Source organism: Ursus arctos, unplaced genomic scaffold (genome assembly GCF_023065955.2).
Source record: "Ursus arctos isolate Adak ecotype North America unplaced genomic scaffold, UrsArc2.0 scaffold_1, whole genome shotgun sequence".
NCBI classification, from domain to species: Eukaryota; Metazoa; Chordata; class Mammalia; order Carnivora; family Ursidae; genus Ursus; species Ursus arctos.
This window is the reverse complement of record NW_026622763.1, coordinates 17888964-17911400: the sequence shown is the minus strand read 5'-3', so window position 1 is coordinate 17911400 and position 22437 is coordinate 17888964. Positions and strand designations below refer to the sequence as shown.

At 42.6% G+C, this 22437-nt stretch overlaps 1 protein-coding gene across 5 annotated transcripts in view; it reads left to right on the top strand.

The window, feature by feature from the left end:
- NCKAP5 (NCK associated protein 5) overlaps nucleotides 1-22437 on the top strand; it is a 933280-nt gene that overhangs the window by 75633 nt on the left and 835210 nt on the right. For 4 of the 5 annotated variants that reach the window (XM_057317357.1, XM_057317348.1, XM_048213974.2 and 1 more), the window contains exon 1: nucleotides 11328-11928. The exons of the other annotated variant lie outside the window; for it this stretch is intronic. The gene's annotated coding sequence lies outside the window, so the exon portion shown is untranslated. Of the gene's footprint in view, nucleotides 1-11327; nucleotides 11929-22437 lie in introns of those variants that run through there. 5 annotated transcript variants of the gene reach the window in all.

Genomic DNA, 22437 nt, shown 5'->3' with positions numbered 1-22437 from the left:
CCATGGCTTGCACCTGTAACTTTTGATTGATGTGTTCGCAGTGGGCTCACTGGTTTGTCTAGTTTCTCTGCAGCACCTGAGTTGGATAGAAAAGGAAGACAATAATTTAATCTCTATTTTTTTGTGTTGACATGTACAGAAGCCAAAAATACTTATGGTGTTCTTTATCTATCCTATATTTCTGGAAATAAAAGAATTTTGTGTTCTCATGGTGGAACCATAATGGGGAGAGAAAGATACATATGTGAAACCCACAGGGACATTGAATGGAGGTTTGGAATTGGGCCTGGGTGTATCTCAGTTCAACATAGAGAATTTCCTTATCTAGGGAAAAAAGGAAGGTCATCAAAATAGTGATGTAGCCTGTTGATGATGGAGGGCAGTGTTTACTGCCATGAGTGAGATGAGGGCATTAATCTTATCACTTGTTTCCCTTCCACTGAGACAGTTTTATTTTCTATTTCAGTTCAGAGCTGTCTGTATCTCTATATTCAAATCCTTCGTTCTAGCCAGGTATACGCACTTATCTGCCTTCACACATAGACCTGGGCTGGTCGACCCTGAGCTGGCCTCCTGCCCAAAAAGAGAATACAGGCGAGGACAGAATCTGGCCAGAGAAGCAGGGTCTCTGCTGTCATGGGCTGTTGTCATGTCCCATCTGAGCTGTCCCTCTGAGTCCTGTGTGTATTCGAGCTCCTCATTGCCTGATTTCTCACTGATTGCTCCCCCTTGTTTAAGTCTCTTTATAAATATTTAGTACACGTACTGTATTCCCGTCATACATAGTGACCGTTGGGTGGAGGCTTTGGACCCAGCTCCTTGAGTTGAAATCCTAGCTCTGTCTGCTCATTAGCTGTGCAAGTTGGAGCAAGTTATTCAACCTGCGTGTGCCTCAGTTTCCTCATTGTAAAAAGTTGGATAATGAAAGGATGTCATACACACGATTGTGGTGAAGCTTAACTGAGTGAAGACACTGAAGTGCTGTGAGAGGCATTTGGTACATTCTAGGCACTCTGTCAGTGTTTTGGGGCATTACACTTACCACTCTTACTATTTGACCTTATGTATTTTCTTTAATTATTCAAGCTGCTGCTCTGCTTGAAGTATGTTTCCTTTAGATGACCTGTTGGGTTGTTTCTGTACTGGAGCGTAGCCTGTAGTTTCTCAGCCTGATTCAGGGTCCTAGTGATCTAAGAAAACTGATTGTATTGAGGACTCTGCAGAAACCACACACACTTTCCCCTTTTGTACTTAAAATTCTCAAGGTTTGAGGCTGTGACACAGGTTGGGCTCCCTAGGAGCAGAAACTGAGGTAGAGCCTGTCTATTGATTGGGTTAGGATTTGGGTTGTGGGGTGGGGGGTGGTGATTGGGGTTGACATCTGGAGAAGGGAAGGGAAGAATGTGGACCGGACACCAGAAGAAGGTGAACCGTGATAGTGATGCAGATGCCATAGAGCCTCAGCCAATCCTATAGACAGCTGTCAAATGCATATGGCCCATGGAGGGACTCGAATCAACTCAGAATTGCCTGGCCTTTATATTCGTGCACGGATCAGTAACTGGATGTGGGCCACTTTAGGAAGGATGGACCCTTGGGCGAGGCAAATCTTGAAAGAGTTGGCAGCTGGAGGCCCCCCTGTAGCTTGAGGAGGGGTCTGGGCAGCACAAGCCCACGTCCTCCACAGGTTGAGTTCCAGACTAAAAGACGAAGCCTTCCCAGGAAGACACACCACAGCATCTCTTTGAAAAGACTTCACAATTTGGCCAAATGTCTTTTACCAGGATGGGTGGGGGAAGAAAAAGAGGTTGTCCATGGGTAAGGAATGATGCTGCAGGAAGGAAGGATGGCCAGGAAGATGGAAACACAGACCAGAGCAAAGGCTTATGTTGCTGTACGAAGTGGGACTCAACAGGAAAGAGAGGAAGCCACGCAGAATCTTTATACAGGAGGGGCTGATTGAAGCAATATGGGAGTGTTAGGTGACTTATATTGAAACACGCTGTTCCCACTTAGACTCTTTTTATAGACTTTGGGAAGTTGCTAATAGAAATTAGGTGGGCTTAGGGTGATCAACCCTCTTGGTTTCCCCAGACCAAGGGGTTTCCCAGGATGCTTGACTTTCATTGCTAAACTTGGGTTCTAAGTGGGTTGAACAAAGCCTTTCCCAGGGCACCTCACAGACTTAGAACCGAAGCCACGGACAATGGATGGGTAGAGAGTTGAGAAAGCATGAACAGCTATTTTTCCATCTCGTTACGAGCAACGTTATTGATGACTCCTGCAGTGCTTCTCACGCACTTGGCAACTAACAAATATAGATCAATAGGAAATGGAACATGAGGACAAGGAATTAAAAGAGAATTTTTTTTGGGGGAAAAAAACTGCTGAGGATAGGGAAAGAATGGAAAGAGTGGTAAAACAGGCAATAAGTCGAGAATACAATCCAGAGCTAAATGCCATAACATACCTGAATACTTACGGAGCCGTGCTGTTCAGGCCAGACCTCGAGCCAGTGTCTTCAGTACAGACCGGGACTCTCTTGTACCCACAGGCACTGCTGACCAATCCTGGGAGACTTCTCTCTACACGTGCCCTCAACTCAGTGATTCTGGACTTCCCTTTCCCTTCCCCTTTCCCTTCCCCTTCCCCTTCCCCTTCCCCTTCCCCTTCCCCTTCCCCTTTCCCTTTCCCTTTCCCTTCCCCTTCCCCTTCCCCTTCCCCTTCCCTTTTCCCTTTTCCTTTTCCTTTTCCTTTTCCCTTTCCCTTTCCCTTTCCCTTTCCCTTTCCCTTTCCCTTTCCCTTTCCCTTTCCCTTTCCCTTTCCCTTTCCCTTCCCTTTCCCTTTCCCTTTCCCTTTCCCTTTCCCTTCCCTTCCCTTCCCTTCCCTTCCCTTCCCTTCCCTTCCCTTCCCTTCCCTTCCCTTCCCTTCCCTCTCACCAGAAGTGTAATATGTGTTTCAAAGTTAGTAAGAAGCCCAGTTCCACCCCAAACTGACGTCCCACATATCCAGCACTCCCCTCTCCCAGAGTGAATGAGTTTCTCGTGGGGACTGGACATAATTTAGTGCTGGTGTGGAAGTCTGGTGTGGGGGCCAGGGAGGTTATCTACTTCTGGAAGTGCTTTTCTAAGGGTGGCTTAATCCACATCCAAGGCAAAAAACTCTTGGAAATGAATCTTGTCTCTACATTGAAATGAGAGCAAGATCTTCTTATTTTATGTCCAAAATATGGAATGTGTAACAGGAAAGGCCCTGAAAAGCTGATATGCGGCACTGATGGTGACCTTTGGACTTTCTAACCTCGTGTTAAGCACAGTCCACACTCAGTCAACAATACCATTGAGGAACTAGGCTCCCTACTAATGACTAAGTTCTTCGTATCCAAGAGCTTGGTGCATCATGCTCAGTTAGCTGCACGTTATTGTCAGGTTACCTTCACTTTTCTGTTTCTGACATAAAAATCTGTTACCACCTCTCACCCTTAGACTAATGGTCCCTATACCTTCAGTTGATTGTCCTCAAAACAGGTAAAAATATTTTTCTATGTGCTTTCTATTACACCTCCCAATCAATAGACACCCACAGAATATTCTATGAGTATTTGTAGCTGTTTGGATTCCAAAATATGCATAGAGCCTTGAATACAGGAGGCATCCAATGAGGATTTGTTGTAGTAACTGTAAAGTGCTCCATATGTTTGGCGAGTGACTCGGTGAATGCATTAGCAAATTCAATAATAAATTAAAAAGATAATGATTTAAGAGACATATTGGTATAGTCCTCAAGTTCACATGACATTTGTTAGGCACAAATGCATTATTTTCTCTGGACTCCTAATATATTTTTCACCATTATTAATGATGCCGATTGCATCTTGGAGGAGGGGCAGGTATGGTAATCTGCATCTGCCCCGTGGGTTGGAAGAGGAGTAGTGGAAGAAAGAAAAGAGGGGAGGGAAAGAAGAGGGACAGTCAAGTTTCCTCATCTGAGGCACTGATGCCTTGCCTCCCTCCTTCCCTGGCACCCATTCAAGTCTGTGACTGACATCCCATGTTGGATCGAATCTACCTGCTTGCCCTTACTTTGTAGGCCTTGTGCCTAGCACCATGCTAACTACAAAGTCTAGAATATAGTCTCTGAATCAGATGACAGCAACCTGATTGGGAGGTAAAAGTGGCCTGCCAAAAGCGAGTGAGAGTCCTCGCTGTGTATAACTAAGTACTAAGCTGGGTGCTGTAGAGGGTCTGGGTCAAAAGAGCTCAGAGAGCAGGTGTCGATAAAGGGGGGAGTAGACATGGAAAGAATACTGTAGTTTAGTTCAACTTATCCAGCCCTGCCTATGAATGTGTGTCCCTTCTCTGATCTCTTTGGCAGGTGGGAGTAGGAGATGGCTGGCAGGGTGGGCTGTCGGAGGTCAGGGATACCATCCTAAAACCGTTTTATGTAACCAAATTCTACCCAAGATTTTATTTCAAAGTACCCTATTGCTAAAATAACATTCTAAAGGCTCCTTATCACAGTAACTATGCTCTTCCTATACAAACAAGGAATGTATCATTTTTATATTTATTCAGAAGGTATGGGCCATATCATAAATGTTTCTAACCTAACGGTAGCCTCTCATGACCTTGACTGATAGGACTTATGTTATTATGATCAGTCAAAATAATAAATGATAACTAATAAAATGAATGGGTGTTCTTCTTTGTTATTAGAAAGGCTATTACTTTAAAATAATTTCCCCACCAGTAGATTTTTAGGTTTCGCAATAGATTATTGTACCCAGGAAAGGCTTAATCTGTCTTCAAACAGTTCCCGTGGATTTATTTAAAGTATAAAGTTTAAAACAGCAGTGACAATAGAGCTGAGGGGCTCTGCTATCTGCAGAGTTAGGTCTCACAGGCTTGCTCATTCCTCAGGGGAATTATGGAGGCTCCTAGTACTGTGTGGTTTTCTGGACAAAGGACCATTTCTCAACACCAGAGTGAGCTTTGCTTGGGAATGTGAGGGAAGAACAGGGACTTCCTCTCTGGGGAGATACACTAAATGTGCCTCATCCCTGCTTGGCCCACATTTCCACGGATGTTCTTTGCACCTGAGTGAGTGGCTCTCCCTCTGTACCCCGTCCCCCATTTCTGCCACTGCTATTGACTTCTCAGGGCTGTTTGGTTGGGGACAGACTGTGGAGAGGGTTGCCTGTCTTTCTCTGATCTGTAAGGATGCCTTTTCTAAAGGGCCTGTGAGGAACACTTTCCACAAAAATAAGGTGTTTCTGGAGCCTAAAATATCAGGCCATCAGGAGTGCCTGGGTGGCTCAGTCGTTGAGCGTCTGCCTTCGGCTCAGGGTGTGATCCAGGGTCCTGGGATTGAGCCCCCCCGTGGGGCTCCTCCCCTGGGAGCCGGCTTCTTCATCTCCTACTCCCCCTGCTTGTGTTCCCTCTCTAGCTGGCTGTCTCTCTCTGTGTCAAATAAATAAAAATAAATAAATAAAATAAAATATCAGGCCATCAGAGAAAAGAACTCATTGTATGTCTGTGTGTATGTGTGTGTGGGGGGGTGTGTGTGTGTGCATGCTTCCAAAGGTGAGGGGAAGAAGAAAGAAGGAAAGGCACACCCCTCTTCCAGCCCATCCCTACAACAGACCCCTGCCATGTCTTCTCTCCAGCGCCTCTGCTTTTGTCTTTTTAGCTTAAGAAGATTTGTGAGCATGAAAGGAGGAATGCTGGGGCCCCCTGGGGGCTCCGGAGTCAGCTCAGGGCTCTGCTGGCCATTTGGGCAAAAGCAGGCAGGGGCTTGGAAGCCTGTGGCTCTGTCCCCTGGAGACCCAATCCTGATTCCTCCCTGGGGTACCCTATGCTGTTAGCTCCCTTTCTTCTTTGCATCCCAGGGCGGTTGTCAGGATCCAGTCTGAGGAGGGGGGGACCAGGGACCATTAGGTGCAGGAGCCCCAGTACGTTTCAGGGACCACGAGGAGCTGACTTTCATGCCATCCAGGGCAGGCTTTATTAAAGGCACCAATCACACAATAATCCTGGTCTCAAACATCCAGGAGAGTCAGTGGCTCTCTCCACCCTCTTCCTTCCCTCAGTGCGATCACTGATTTTAATGGCCTCTTTGTATCTGGTGAAAATTGAACTCAGGGTCTTTTTATTTAGACAATCCCTACAGGCCACAAAATGAGTTGCTTTCTCAGTCTGTGGACAGCCATGTCCCTCGAGGCCTCCTTCAGGCTCTGGTTTCAGAAGGACTCTGTTCTCAGGTTAAAAGGAATGCAACTTGCATCTTATAGTTTAATGAATTTGCATAAATCTCTGAGGTAGCATTGTTGGACCCAGCTGGCAAACTGGACTTTAATGCCATACATCAGATTGGTGTAAAATCCAACTCAGAGGGAGAGTATGGCTCCCCTCCCCCTCCCCTTTTCCCACCTCCTCCAGCCTTTTTATTTGGGGCAAGCAAAGTAGTTAAAAATGTCAAACTCACAGTATGCACTGTCAACAACACAATGAAGAGGCTGAAATAAAATCCTCCAACTTCATGGTGATACTTTATACTTACATAGGGCCTTTCATCAAGAGTCTTCTCATGCCCGAGGAACATTAACCCCTGCTCTTCCTCTAGGGCTGGACCCAGAGCCTGAGCTGGGTGGGAAATCAAATGCATAGGGGGATAGCACCCCATTTCCAAGGACAAATTTTTATGGTAGGTCCCATTTTACATTTTTCCCCTTCACCTTCTTTTTCAACAGATGTTTGCTATATCAGCCTCCCTCCAGAGGCCCCTGGTGCCCCAATCATGTCAACAACCCAATAGACCACATGTGTGTTGAGGGGCCCAGCAAGCAATCCCCCATTCCCCCAATGAGGAAAAAAGCATTTGTAAGTTTGAAACTTGATATATCATGAAATGCATCAAAGCAGGTGTTAAGAGAGTCCTCTGAACTTCGTTGGACTTCACACTTTATGGTGTACTCTTGTTTTTGTTTGATTTATGTACGGGGACTACTGTAACATCTGCCGCAATTAGAGCCTGAAAATTTTTTTATCCGACTATGTGTTTGGGACCGTCGGTGTGGCACCTGTTTTGTCTCTTCCAAGTTGCATTTTGTGCACCAACTTTGTGTCAGCTGTGGTTCATGGAGATAAAGGTTACCAGGAATTGCCTGTTGCTCACACTGCTCTTTCCTAAGGAGCCTGGACAAAGCAACTTGGTCTGTATCAATGTCTGGTTGTAGACAAGAAGGTCTTCTATTTGTTTCTCTTGTTATAATCAGTGCTTCTAAATATGGTCTGAGGACCACCTTCATGAGAACAATGTGGGCCACTTCTCAAACATGCAGATTCTCAGGGCCCCAGAGACTCACTCTAAAAAGCCAGGCTGGTTTGAACGCTGAGATGTGCCCATGTTACTCCTTCCAAATTCTCTCCTGCTTCCTATTTCTGATCATATTAACTTTTATGGGGTAGACCAGCTGGCAACAGTCTCTCTCTTAAGCTTTGGCAGAACCATTAGCTCCACAAGAAAAAACAGATATGGGAGCAAAAGATTATGAGTTACTGAAGGCTCTGTGTAAAGGGAAATAGGAAACACTGAAATGCCTGCTCTTCGATATTTTCTCCTCACAACTGGAGCTTGCCCACCTCCAAGGGCCTGGAGAATTTACTCCACAGGTGACGCTCTGGACATAAGTCCGTGAGTATGATTCCCATACTCTTTTTGTTACACTGTATCTCCTCTAAGAGCTAAGCAGAACAGCTGGGTTATGGGAAGGAACAGACGTCACACTAGTTTGATCCTGAGGTCTGAAGGTCTATTGAATGTCTACTGTCGTGTATCACACATTGGAATCAGAACAAAGTGCTTTAATGATGACTACATGCTTCTCATTCCAATTTCATTATTCATATTGGTTTATCAAATCTCTTTTTAGTATTTACAATCCGGAAATGGGGGATCTACCTCTTACTGTTATGTGACCATAGTCAAATTATTTATGTAACACATCTCTGTGGGCCTCAGTTTCCTTAGTTGTAAAAGGAGAGTGATAATAATAGTCCGTAACTCAGTGGGTTATTTTTAAGGTAAGTTAGATAATGTGTTTAATGCAAACAGCACACGTCGATGTTTAATAAAAGGCAGTAGTTATACTTGTTTCTGGGGATAAGAGGCAGAGAGAGAGGGGAAACCAGACACTGGAGGTAAAAACTGTACCTGTGATGATAGTCTTGGTAGGTCCTCAATAATACACGGCCATCACTGGCAAGCACCTCTAAGGCAGTTCTTGGCTGTGTTTCACACCTCACAGATCTGATTACCATCTCTGACTTTAGGGATTTTTCCAGAAAACACTCAACCATGAAGAATACAGTACAAGACTTTTTGAAAATGGAACAGATAAATAGACATTTGTATGCCTTTTATAAACCCCCCTGGCAGTCCTCCATGGGTGAGGGCAGGTCTCATGGGAGAGAGGGGATTGCCTGGATGAGGCCAGGAAGGCCCCGGCAGGGGAGGTGAGCTAAAAGCATCTTAGCAGGTGAGGAGGTAATTTGGGAAGCAGCATTAATGATCACCCGGTAGAGGTGGGGAAGATAGCACCCTCCTCCCATCATCTTTCCCTTATTTAATTTTATACTAAATTTAAGTCAAGTTTTATACTTGTCTTTAACTTTCACTTAAGAAAGTGTGACCCTATCACACCCAAGGGGCTCCAATCTTCATTTAAACAGAATCTGGCCTCAAGTTCCTATAATGTGTGGATTATAGCAAAATCCAAAACATGCAGGAAATATGGGCTGTGCTTTCCTTTTCTTGAAATTATTACAGGCATAAGATATCTTCTCACTAGGAAGTAAGACAAGCCTCCAGAATGTTTTCTCTAGAGGAATGGAAATAGTGCTTTGAAAAAACCTAGCTTACCTTGGTGGAAATTTTCAGTCGTTCCTTCTGATGGATTTTTTCCCCCTAAAGAAAAACATCGGGTCTAACGCATGGCTTATGCCTGCGGCTTTCTGTGATAGTGGTCTTGCCGGCCGTGTGTAGAGGAGACAGACCTGTGCATTGTGCCATCACCCCAGGCCACTGAATTTCAAAGCCTGGAATCCTTAACAAAGCTCTGAAGACTCTTTATGGATTAGACTTTTCTAACCTTCCTCTGGAGAGTTCCTTAATGTTAGACCAGCCATGACGAGGAGCTGGGCAAACCTGTGCCCTTACAAGCTTTCTGACTTGTCCTCCTGTGCTTACTAGCAACCAGTGAACAGAACCAGAGCGGTTCATACTTGTCTTACCTGAAAATTCCATTTGTCAAACAGCAATTGCACAACAGAAAGGTCAGCACTTTACGTTCTGAACACTTAACTTTAATCATTGCTTAAGGTGGACAGAGTTTAAGAGGTTTTCAAGCCAGTCCCCCGAAGTAATGGAAAGGGGGATTGGTCATTGGATCAGGAATGAAAATCCAGCGTCTGGTTCTCGCATCTTCTTTACCCTAATCCATCCCCACGTGCTGCCGTATCCTCATAGAAACTCTGAGAAGATATGTTCAATCAATAGATCTTTAGTGAGTACCTACTATATGTCAGATATTTGTTGAAAACATAGCTGGTCTCTTCTTGTGATTTATTTTGAAAATGATACAATCATACTTCTATTATTTTTAATAACAAAAGTGGAACATGTTCATTGAAAAAAAGATCAAACAACCCATAAGTATATGGAAATGAAAGGTCCCCTATCTCAGTCCCCAAGGATAGCCACTGTTAATAATTGGTATAATTCCTCCATTATATTACATTCTATACTGCAATTTGCTTTATTCATACAACAAGCAACTCCTTCTTTCCATATCAGTATATGCACAGTTATCTCAATTTTTTCAACTCCTTCTAAGTTTTCCGTACTATGCACTTACCTTACTTGGTATAACTTACGTTTTCTTATACTGATGGATATTGAAGTTATCTCCACTTTACTGGTTTACAAATAATGCTGTAAAGAACATTTTTGGGCTTATATGCGTGACCTCTTCTGTGAATTTATTGGTGGGATCGCTCTGGAAAGGTGGAATTGCTGGCTTTAAGGGTTTGGAAAATCTAAAAAATCTTTAGGTATTTTTAATTTGCTTCCCATAAATATTGTGTTGATTGAAACCCATCGGAGCTATGTGCTGTCTTTATGTGATGCCTATATGAAAGTGGAATTTTGGGGGGCCTTGATACTCTATCAAATCAATAATCTACCACTGCTCCTTGAGAAAATAATTTTTGGACATGAAGTGAGCATCCACTGTGGGGAAGCAGTGAGATGTGAGGTCATTGTTTTCCAAGGGCCAGGAGAGTGTTTAATCTAAATATACATCCCATTCCCTGGAATCTGCCAACCTTATTCCTGCCTCCATTCTTAGCGCCCTCCCCCTATTTGGGCTGAAGATTGACTATGGCAGGCGATTTGAGTGTAAACAAATAACACAACACAAGAGTTGCCCTTAAAGACCTTTCAAACTGGGTTGGGGAGACAGAACACAGATGGCTACAAAACAAGCTAAAAATATATGTCGGTATATAAAAAGCTGCAAATAAATATAAATAGCAGCATTATAGCAGCTTAGAGGAAGGAAGGAGAACAGTGGTCTAGAGTGTTGAGCTTCAGGACAGAGACTTGGTGGAGGATTTGTGGATTTCCCCAGGTGGGGGTGGGGTGGGTGGGGAGAGAACCCAGACAACCAGTAAGAACCAGCAGACAGGAGAGATTCCAGGAGAGAGTGGAAAACAGGCAGGAAAGTGCTCATTTTTGTCTTGCCGGTTTGAAGTGGCCGGGGCTTACAATACTCCTTGAGATTATTATAGATACTTGGCAAATATTTTTTTTTGGGGGGGGGGGATATGATTGTGGTGGTGCAGGTAGGTCATTGACATTTTCAGACTCTGGTGAGATCAGGTGAAGGGGATCAAGAGTATACTTATCTTGATGAACACTGAGTAATATATGGAGGTGTTGAATCAATCTGTTGTACACCTGAAACTAATATAACACTATGTTAACTACATTGGAATTAAAATAAAATTAATTTTTTTTAAGACTCTAAAGAAAGCTTCTAGCACTCTTAGAAAAAAATCCACCTATTTGTACACATTTACAAAATTTTGCCTACATTTCGGGAAACACATTCTTCTACCCCAAGATGAAAAACTTTAAAGTATGTCTAAAAAGAGTTGCACCCGAGACAACCCATTTAGGAAAGACATTGAGCAGGTATCTATATCACGGCAAAAGCTGTTAGGCCACACAAGACAGAACTAATATTCATATTTGCGAATCATCAAACTCTGAAGCAGAGTGCAAACAGGTGGGTAAACAACTCCACGGGGCGTGCTGGCATTGCAAACTTTCCCTCCACGTCTGCACTTTATCCAGCGTCAGTTGGTGGAGGCGATTCCGTGTCTTTTTCCAGAGAAAGGCTCTGACCTGAGAAAAACCAAGCTCTTGAAAATTTGAATCAATGGGATTATTTACGCATGTATAACTGGAATCCGCTCCGAGATGCCGATTTTGCTGCAGAAAAGATACTCTTGTGCTCCCCACCCCCTCCTTTCTTTTTGACAGTCAGTTAATAAAGACTCAACAATAAGCAGCTGCCAGTGATGTCATTTGGGACTTTGTCCACGGAGCTTGTATTTACAAGCTCGGAGCAACCACGGGGCCGCAGCCCGGGGAGCAAGTCTCCGCAAACTCGCTCCGAATTCACTGCAGGACTTCGCTGCCGCTTTGGACGTTCAGGAAAACTGAGTGTGTTCTCTTAGCACGGCCTTTTTAATGCTTCAAAAATAAACAGAGGATAAACTCGGGAAGAAATTTTCAGCTGGAGAGAGCCGTGGCTGTGTGTGTCTCCAGGACTGTGATATGTATTGGCTGAAGAGCTAACTACAAGTAAGGCTGTGGGTTGGTTTTTAAAAATTTTTTTTTAACTCTCGTAACAGTTTTTCTTATTTATACAGCTTGCTTTCCTTTTAAAGTGCAATGATGATGGTTAGGCGTTGCTACAGGCTCTCTGGGCTGCCACAAGTATGCGTCTGTTCCTAGTAATTACAGTGCGCTGAACTTGCCGGGGATAGGTGCAGCGGACTCCTCTGAGAACAGGCACCGGGGTGTAGATAACAGTGAATTCCTAGTCCTCTTTTGACTCTGCTGGGAGGCTGGATTTTTTTTTTTTTTTCCAAATAAAAAGCAGCCAACCATACAAAAAACTATTAGGTTGACCTAGGAATTTTAATAGAAAACGATAGACAAATTTTTAATTAACTGGTGTGCTGGAAGGGGGAAACACACTTTTTGTTTTTGGGCTCTGATCCTTTCTGTGGTTTGTGGATTTCTAATACGTGCATGTTGTTTACAGTGTCTTGTTTCCTCCTGCCTACACCCTCTCCCCAAACGCATACATACACACACCCAGGGCTCATTCATTCCTGGGGAATTTGAAAGTATAGAAAAATGTTTTGAAATTGAAACCATTCCTATCTGGGTATTTTCCCATTGAGTATCTGGAGAAATGTTCACTGTCCTGGCTTGTCTTCTGAGTTAGGAACCTGGATTCATGTACTACTGAAAAAGTCAAAATTTGACACTCAGCTAGGTTTGAATTTAAGATCCACATCATCTGACATCCCTTCTGATTCCTTGAAACTGTCCAGATAGCCTCGGGGGAATAGGAAGAGTGGGCTCCTCGCACCTCCAGCCTGGACGCAGGCTCCCTCTCTATCACAGTCCCACGGGGGCCACCTGGAAGTTCCACTTCAGAGGCGTGTGCCTCTGGCCAGCTGCTGTGTGCTTCAGGCTGCTGGGTTTGCTCTTCCATGCCTTGCAGTCAGTAGCAACTCTCGGCTGATTCCTGCCATCTAGAACTGACAGCCCCACTGCACGAGTTGGCAAGACATGGCTCTTAGCTCCCGCACTCGAACTCTGTGACTCACTCCCGGAGCCCAGCCTCTTCCTCAGTTCAACTGCTCTGTCACTCGCCCGGGAGAGCAGGGACAGCCTTCACTGCTTTCCCCTTTTTCTCTGCTTTCAGAGAATTGTAAGAAGCCAGGGCCAGAAAGGTCCTAAGATAGTACACTGTCTTCCATGGATTTCTATGGTGGGCAACCTCCTGCATGTTTGTCAGCCCCCAGTGTTTCCATTAGGGCCCACCCTCCTGGGATGTGTGTCTAGTACTGAAAGTCAGTGCTTTCCTTCTGCTACTAAAACAGCTTTCAAGCTGTTAGAGCTCATCCTTTTACAGCAGAAAGCCTGAGGGCACGAGGAAGGGGAATGGTTTGCCCAGAGTCACCTGGCAAGATGGTAGCAGAGTTACAGCTGGAGACTCAGTCTGTCGAGCTCATTCCAGCACGCCTTCCATGTTTGCATTCCTAAAGATGATAGAAGAACTAGGACCCATGTATCGTTGCTAGCTCTTCTTGTAGGACCAGGGTTGGGTGAAGGTGTAGAGGTAAAGTGCTCTGGCTCTGCTCCTATTTTGTCTTTGGCTCTGGCTATGCTTCTAAACGTCTCTGTTGCTCATTCTTTTTGCTAGAGAGACAAAGAGAACTCTGTGATTATTTTACAGTTAATGACCGAAAGGCAAAGTGGGGTGATTCTGTCAGTTGAAATAGTATAAAAGGCATTTTGCATCACATACAGGTCACAAGACGTCAGATGGTTCCCAGCTCTGACATTCTGTGCTTCTGCTTACTGTCCAGTCTCAAACTTCAAAAAAAATTTTTTTGAATTTTTTAATTGGTCATACCTTGCTTTTCTCCCTCCTCTCTGGAGCCCCTCTTGTCAGTAGAAACTTCTCGTCCCTTTCTCACTGATTCCTCATCCCCCTTCCTTCTCTCACTGCAGCCTGGATCTCAGATTCTAATATTCAATTGGATTCCACTCACACCCTACATTCCTTTTCTCTCTAAAACCTTCCTTGTCCCCCAATACCCCTAACTATCAGATCTCTCCATGAACTCTTGGAGTTGTGATGATTTCCTTCTTTGGACCTTCATGGTGTCTTGTGTTAACTTTTGCTGTGGGATCTGGAGCTCTTTGCCACATAAATTTCTCTTTCCCCTGAAAACAAGGGCTATGTTTTAATACTTCCTAGATCCACAGCCTCTAGTACAGAGTTATTGTTCAATGTATAATGTTAAATAAATGAATAAGTGAATGGCTAATCTTAAATTTCCTTTTTCCTTCATCAAACATCCAGCCTTCTGCACTTGGTTGACAAAATTATCATGTATCTGTGCTGAGTGGCTTTACATTCTTCCCTGGGGTTGAAGGCTTTCAAGGCAGACTCCTGAGCATGCAAACAGGTCTATTCCTGATGTGATATCAGCCGGCCTACTCCGGCTTATTCTTCTCCACTCCTCCACACCTACTTGCATATCTGTCCTGGAGCTTCCTGGCCTGACAGCTCATCTGAACCTTCCACTGAAGGTCCAAGGGCAGCAGGACATAGCGATGGAGGACTTGGTATCTGAAACTGGACTGCCCAGGCTCAAACGCTGCTTCTACCACATTCTGCCTTTAAGATCTTGGTGAATTCACTTAACTTTTCTGTTTGAATTTCACATCCTTAAGATGTGGCTAATAAGAGTGACTACCTCATGAAGACATGGGGAGGATTACATAAATTAATATAGCTAAAACACTTAGCACAATGCCAGGCATATATTAAGTACTAATGAGTATTAGCTACTGTCATTATTATTTACCTTGCAGATGCCCATGTCCCACTCCAGACTTAATGAATCAGCATCTCCAAGGTGGGATTCAGATCCAGGCATTGTTAAAAAAGTTTCTTGGATGATTTGTATGGAAATGACTGTCTTAGCTACCCACGCTGCTTTCTGTTACCTGAACAAGCTGGGCTTCTATGTTCTTTCGCACCCCTCCAACTTTACGTTCTTGCCCGTGGCGCCTCTCCATCCACCCAATTTATTTTCCAGGGCTTTGCCAAATTTGTAATCTCACGCATAGCTCAGCACCTGGCACAGAGTGAGTTCCCAATAAATGATGAAAAAAAGTGTATGAATGCATGCTTCATGGGAACTGTAGGAGAAGATTTAAACTGTTTTCTTCCCCCTAATCACTATTGAGTGATTACAGGATACCAGGCACATTCTAAGTTCTTTGCACATGCTGTCTCATTATGATCACTACGCACGTTTTCCAGGCAAGGGTACTGAGGTTCAGAAAGATGAGGTAATGTGAAAAGGTCACAGGGGCGGTAAGAGACAAGAGCCCGATTTGAACCCTGAGCCCATGGTCTAACCTTTCATTGTATTGCCCTCTGGTTATGGAAGGCGTTTTTTCCTCGTAAGTTTTGCCAATGGTGGAACTTTGATTTTTCTTGTCTTCTCCTGGGCTGATGGTTCTGGGAAAGCCCCAAATCAGATGAATACTTCTAGATGTCAACTGGTTGAACTGGTGATTCACATTTTCTAGTTTTCAGAAATGTGTAAAGCATATGCCCAGTCCTTTGGTGTTTGTTTTTCTTTTCATCTCAGATAGGAATCCTCTTGCAGGCTAGCCCAAGTTTATGGCTAAACATCAAGATTATTTGCGTTCTTGGTATGGGTGTTGGTAGACAGAGTTCAGCCTGGTCAAGACTGTAATCCAGGAGATTCAGGTTAAAAAAAAAATTTGGGAATGATAGCTGGCCATTTGGTTGGTACCTAAAACGTTTACCAATGGAAGTTGTAGTATTTTTTGCTAGTGGATTTAAACAGCCAGAATACTGGAAGCTGAACACTGCCAAGTCCTAGAACCAGTTAAACACCAGGTACCTTATAGCCTTGTTTTTCTCTGGCTCTCCAATTCTACAAAGTTTAATGCCTTTGGAACTTGGGATTCCCAGTTGTGTTTTCTTATAGATGAAATAATAAATCTCTCAGATGCATAGAACATTACCCACAACATTTACTATGCCCCAATACATACTTGTCTAATGAAGTGTGTCGTGTCGGTTTGGAAGCCTCAATTACACAAGGTACTTCCCAGTGGTTACATAAATTAATCTTGGTATTTTCAGGGCAAGAAATCAGCTCTCTCCTTCTTAGAAATAAACTTTCTGAATTAGTGATTCCTTTGAGTAGAATTTGGATAGACTATAGGAAACCAATGGGCTAAGTTCAAGAGGAAAGTCCCAAACCCAGCATTGTGGGATGTAAGCTCAGTCAGTAATATGGCAGATAAATATCATGGTGTTGAAAGGAAAGCTTTTAGTTCTGAAATGTGGGAACAAATGTTACTGCCAAGATGCATGTCTGACAAACTGTTCTATGAAGGGTATTTGCTTCATTGGGCAAATTGAATTTGATCCAGGCCAGCCCAAAAGATACATCCCAAATGATTCCATTGTCAGTGGTGATGTGTTATTAGGAAATTTTTAAAAATCAAAGTAATACATGCTTGAAGCTTAGAAAGCCAAATAGTGCTAAAATATTTATATAAATATATAAGTACATGTATCATCTATAAATGTGTTCATGTATAGTGCTGTGTATACATATAAACATTGCATATATATGTGAAGATCTATGTATCTCACAGTCCCTGAGCCATCCTCCCCTCTCCATTCCCACTCCTCAGAGAATTTTTCTACTCTTTTTTATGTAATATTTCATAAAAATATTTTTTTGTAATATTTCAAATTGTTTTATATCTATTTATAATAGAAAATTATTTTATTTCCTCTTACTATAGACAATATGTTTCTTGTATCTCCCACACCTTCTCTGTTCTCCAATGGAATTATATCAAAATTGTTGATTACATGTGTATTTAATGTTCATTTTTAATGGTCATTATTAAATCAAATAATTATCACATTTGTTTTCTGTTAAAAATATTTTTCCTAAAGTTATTAATTGCCTCATTAAAAAAATTCACTTAATTTTCTAGGAATCTTTCATTAAATTTTCCCAGTTCTATCAGCCCTTTGACAAATGTGTCAAAGGAAACTTACTTTTATTTATTTTTGTTTTTTTAAATTATGTTCAGTTACCGACTTTTAAAACGTTCTTCATATATCCATAATTAAGTTCTCAAGTTACCATATACTGTCTTTTTGTCAGTTGTCAAGCGAGGGAACTTAATTATCAGTTGTGTCATATCAGAAGCAATTTAAAGGGCCTGCCTTCAACATTTTTTAAAATTCTAATTATAGTCAATTACTCATACGTGGGTAAATAGAAATGATCTGGTTTATTGTAGTTGGTAAATAACATTCATAATTTGGTTTTATGGTTCCACGAATATTCAGTACATTTTAATGCAGTAAATATCCTTTGTTTCTGTGTACCTTTGACATCTGGAATAGTTTCATCAGAAGAAAGCAAATGCTACTTCATGTAAGTTATTTTCTGAATAGTGAATGAATAGCCCTCTCAAAATGACATTTATATCTTTCCTTTCTCATTTTCTTTTCACTCATTCTTTCAGCCCCGATTCGAATAATCAAGTAATGTAAGATACTTTATTATTGGGAGTAGTTAAAATACTTTAAATTGTTTGCAAGAGACTGTGTTTTTGGAGATTGCCAGTAGAGGGCCTTATTAAGCTGAATAACATTTCACATACACACCAGTTCCAATAGTTGCCTTGTTGAAGAAGCCTATTTTTTTTTTAGGACACCTGATCAAGAGCTGTAAAACCACCAAAGTAGCTTTTTCAAGTGCATTGTAATTCTTTCTATCTGGGGAAACGAGAAGTCTTAACTTTTCATTTTCATTGTTTTCTTAGGGGTAAATTGGAGAATTCAGATAGATTAGTAATAGCCCATCAATCAAACCAGGACTTTGGATGCCAGGGCATACAATCTACACATGACATTTCTTTTGGAGTTGGAGCACTGGTCTCTGAGCCTTCTATGATCTAGTATTGGATGTTGAATATCAGAAAAAACAAATGATGGTTCTTTTATCCTAGGGACAATTTATACTTGCTTCCCACATTTGAGCGAGCCCCACTCTCAACAAAAACAGGTTTTCTGTTTCCTGCACCTGGACCAGAATCTTCTCACTCTATAAGATGCCCTTGATTCAGACACAGGGAAGGAGAATCGAGAGACTCTGAGAGCAGGAGAGTGCTCGGTACATTCCCTATCATGCTGGTTTTCCATTGAGGGAAGCAGAAGAGCCCTAGGGAAATGAGCTGAGTTTTCTGAAGTCATTCGGTGCATTAGTGCAGAACTCCTCTATATACTCACTGGGTGTGTTCAGCTCCTCCCACTAACCAAAATCTCTCCCTCTTGGGAAGGCTCCCTCCTCCCCACCATCCACACTGGGACAGCTGCAGCTCCACCTACAGGGCCCCGCCTCAGGAAGTCTTTCTCTACTTGTTATCCACTCTGATGGCCTCAGGCGTTTGTTTCCCATAGCACTTGTCACTACTGTAATTAAATGTGTGGTCAACGATTTGATTAAGAACATCTTCCCGTCTAAGCTACAGGTTCCATGAAGGCAAAGCCTTGTCTCTCCTCTTTTGTACTGTAACCTTAGCACCCAGAACAGTGGCTGGTGAATGGTAGGTGCCTAGCGAATATTTGGTGAATGGATGGATAGAAACAAGTTTTCTGATTTTGATTTAGTGCTTTGGCCTCTCCATTTTTATACTTAGGAATACATTCCTTTTTATAACTCAACTGATGACATTCAAATCTCTTGGCATTCAACTGGCACTCAAGGCACAAAGTCATGGCATTATTATTATTATTATTATTATTATTATTATTAACCTAACTTTCAATGAGTGAGTGAGTGCCTGTTTATTTCTAGTCATGTAAAAGTCAGTATTTATCAGATGGGAGCTGGAAAGGTATGAGAAGGGAGAAGAGAAGGGACAAGGATTTCTTTTCTCTCATTGATGAGGACAACAATTAGAAAGAGGAGAGTGTCCTGGACTGTGTATTGTGCCCTTTTATGTTTCCCAGGTTGGGCTGGAGATTTTCTGGATACCTTTTTCCTGAAAGGCTGCATCACATACCAGGAAGATCAGGACCTTTGGAGTCAGTTAACAGAGTAACAGAAACCAATAGACCCAGCTCTTGCCGATGTGGCATTTATCCTCAGATATACCTGGGTTCCAGTTTCTGTTTTGGTCTCTATTGACGTGGGGTGAGTTATTTAACTTCCATGAGCACAGTTTCCTTGTCCATAAAATGCAGTAATAGCAATAATGTATTCACCTAATATTTATGAAGTATTTACAATGTGTCTGGTCCTATTGTACTTTCAATTAATGCTGTCTCACTTGGTCCCCAAGATTGCCTTCTGAGATATTACCGTAAATCCCATTGTTTAGATGAGAAAAACAAAGTACTGAGAGGCCAATTTGTTCCAGATTGCTCAGTAAGGCTTTGAACTGGACATTTTGATTCTATGACCTCTTTCTAGTGTCATTGTGAGGATTAAATGGGTGAAGTACCCAGGGTGCCAGCACAAAAGTACTCACAGTGCATGGTGGCCAGTAACACCATTATTGGCTGCTCATCACTGCAGACATGGTGCGGCCTTGTAAGTAGGTGATTGCTAGAGGGAGATGGGAGGGCTGATGGTAATACTGTGCATCCGGGTCATAGGGACTTGTTACTTAACCTCCATACCAAATGTCAAGAGCCCCATGTACTTAGCATTTTAGCACATACTGGTATTTGCAGCCCCAAACAACTACCAAGGAGACTTCCCATCCCCAAACCCCTCCTGGCCATGAATGCATTTATTATGTTCTCACCATATGGACATATTTTTCATTGCTCAACACATTGCATCTGTTTATGTGATGCCCCAGCTTTATGATCTCTGCATTTTGTTTAGCAAAACTGCCAAATTCTGTGGTCTTCTGTACGTGTAGAACTGCTTATTTGAAACATAGTGGAACCAGGTTATGGAGTGGGATGGGTGTAAGGAGTGTCCAGCTCCTTTTGGTGAGGGCTTTCTTTGATACCTTTATTTTGCATCCCCAGGGACCAACTTCCCTAGCTCTTCCTCCCCCACCTCTTCCCCATCTCTCTCTCCCTTACCACACCTTCTTCATCCTTATTTCTTTCAATCTTCCCTCTCTCTCCATCTCTCCTTTTATTTTCTCCTGTCTGTTGCTGTTCTCCTTTATCCTCATTTCTCTCTCCTCCCCCTTGTGTTCCCCAGAAAGGAGAGTAGAGGGGAAGTGAAGATTGTTGGTGTTTCTCAGTGGACAGGGAGATACAGAAGAGAGTCGGTTCAGTTTTCCCACTTCTCCATAAACTTCAAAACCCCTCAGGCCTCTTGATAATGCTGATCCTGTTAAACAAAGAACACAGAATTACAAGCCCAAATAAAGAGAGAAACCAAAGAGGCAGCAGCATGGTGGGGTGGAGTATAATTGGAAAGGAGAATTGAACAACCCTGCATGTAAACCACCACAAGCCAGCTGTAGGATCAAGTGGCCCCATCTGCAAAGTGGAGGCGGAGATCAGATGGTCTCAAGGCCATTTCTGGCCCCGTGATCCCGTTATTCCTCAACACACAATGACCGCAGTCTGACTCAACATACAGACAACTATCCAAAGCACTGAGGAGCAGAGCCCCTCCCCCAGGACAGTGGGCACCGGTCTGGGCTGCGTGCATGGCGACTCTTGGAGTGTTTGTGATCCCCAGAAGTCTCATTCTCCCAAAGTGCCAAAGTGATTCGTCACTGCACAATGCTGTGTGTCCTCACAACAGATGTTAAAGGATCACCCTTGAAAGGGTGTTTCCCCAAAGCATTTAATTATAACTTCCACAGAAGATTAACAGATGTTATAATTGTCTTTACTCTTTGATTAAATAGTTTCTGCATGAGTGGCTTTCTTAGATTTTCCTTCTCTGTTTTGTGTGATCCTCATAAAGAGCAGACATGTGTCTTCAATTTTCTAGAGAGAGTTCTTCAACGGGCTTGGTAAGAGTCTTCCCAGATTCATAATTTCATTCTTTCCTCTATCTATCTATCTATCTATCTATCTATCTATCTATCTATCATCTATATATCTATCTACCTACCCACCTACCTACCTACCTGTCTATCTATCTTTAGAAAACCTGGGACAGGGTGGGCTGTACTTGTATAGACTGAACCATCGGTTACAAAGGTGGCTGGGTGATGGGAATATGAATGTGGTCAAGAAGCTGGCCTCTCTCTTTGTCATTTGTCCATGGAAGTGACTGTTGCCTGTGAATATTCTCTGCAAAGGGGAAAGGAAAATTCAGCAAACCTTGTGCACACCAGGTGCCAAGTGTGCAAATGAGTGTGTGAGCAGAGAGAAAAACAGCATTCATGATGTGAATGTCTGTAGATTTCTCTGGCAATATTTGCTCTGGAAAGATAAGTTATCAGCCAGGAGCCTTATCAACATCAAAAGAATTATTTTCATGCTGTAGTGTAGAACCTGGAATTCTTTCTTTCCATTAGAGACATGGTTTGTGTGCTATTACTTATTTATCTTATCTTCTGTTTAGCCCATCAGGAAGGATGATGCCACTAACCTCATGTGAATAAGAATGCTTCTTTCTCATCATCTCATTGTCCAAATTAGTATTTCTTCCTTGAGAAAAGAAAATTATATGGAAGGGGTGCAGACATTAGGTCAATTTATGGGTGATGAAAACAAAAGGAACTGACATAAGGAATACTGAGTCAGTACTGTGGAGGGGTCAGCTTACTAATAGTCTCCACCTCTCCATATGGAAACATCTGAAAAGGGCTCATAAATCAGGGCAAAGGTCAGTCCTTAGATCAACTTGAAGGAAAAGAGCAAAATAGAATTTAGCTTCACTGGATGAATTAGTATTAAAACTTTAACAAAAGGGGGGATACTTGGGTTGTTTAATCAAATAAGTCCCATGTAATTTTGATCTTTTTTTCTGTAATTGCTAAGGAAGAGGAGGGAAGAAGAGTATTTTCTAAGTATACGATGGACACTGAATATACGTGCTGCTAGAGAATCAAAAGGGAAAATACCTATCTTTATGGGTTCACAACATATTGGAGAAAAGGAGGTAATCTCACATGGGACATTTAAAGAACACTACCAACCCATTGATGGGATTAAATTCCAAAGGAATGATCAGAACTTTGCCAAATTCAGAGGTTTTATAAGTAGACGACTAGGATCTTGAACACTCTGAAACCTGTATCTATGAGAAATGGGTAAAGAAATTTATTTATTCGGGTCATTTGGAGGAGGTAGAGGATTTTTAAACTTTTTTTTTAGAAGTCTAATATACATATAGGTAAATGCACCGAAGTATACAGCTTGACAAATTGTTGCAAACTCAATATACCTGTGTTAGCAGCGCTCAGACCAAGAAACAGTAGCATCTCAGAAGCTTTCCTCAAGTTCCCTTTCAGTAACACCTCTAAGGTAATCTGCATGCTGACTTCTGGTAGCATAGA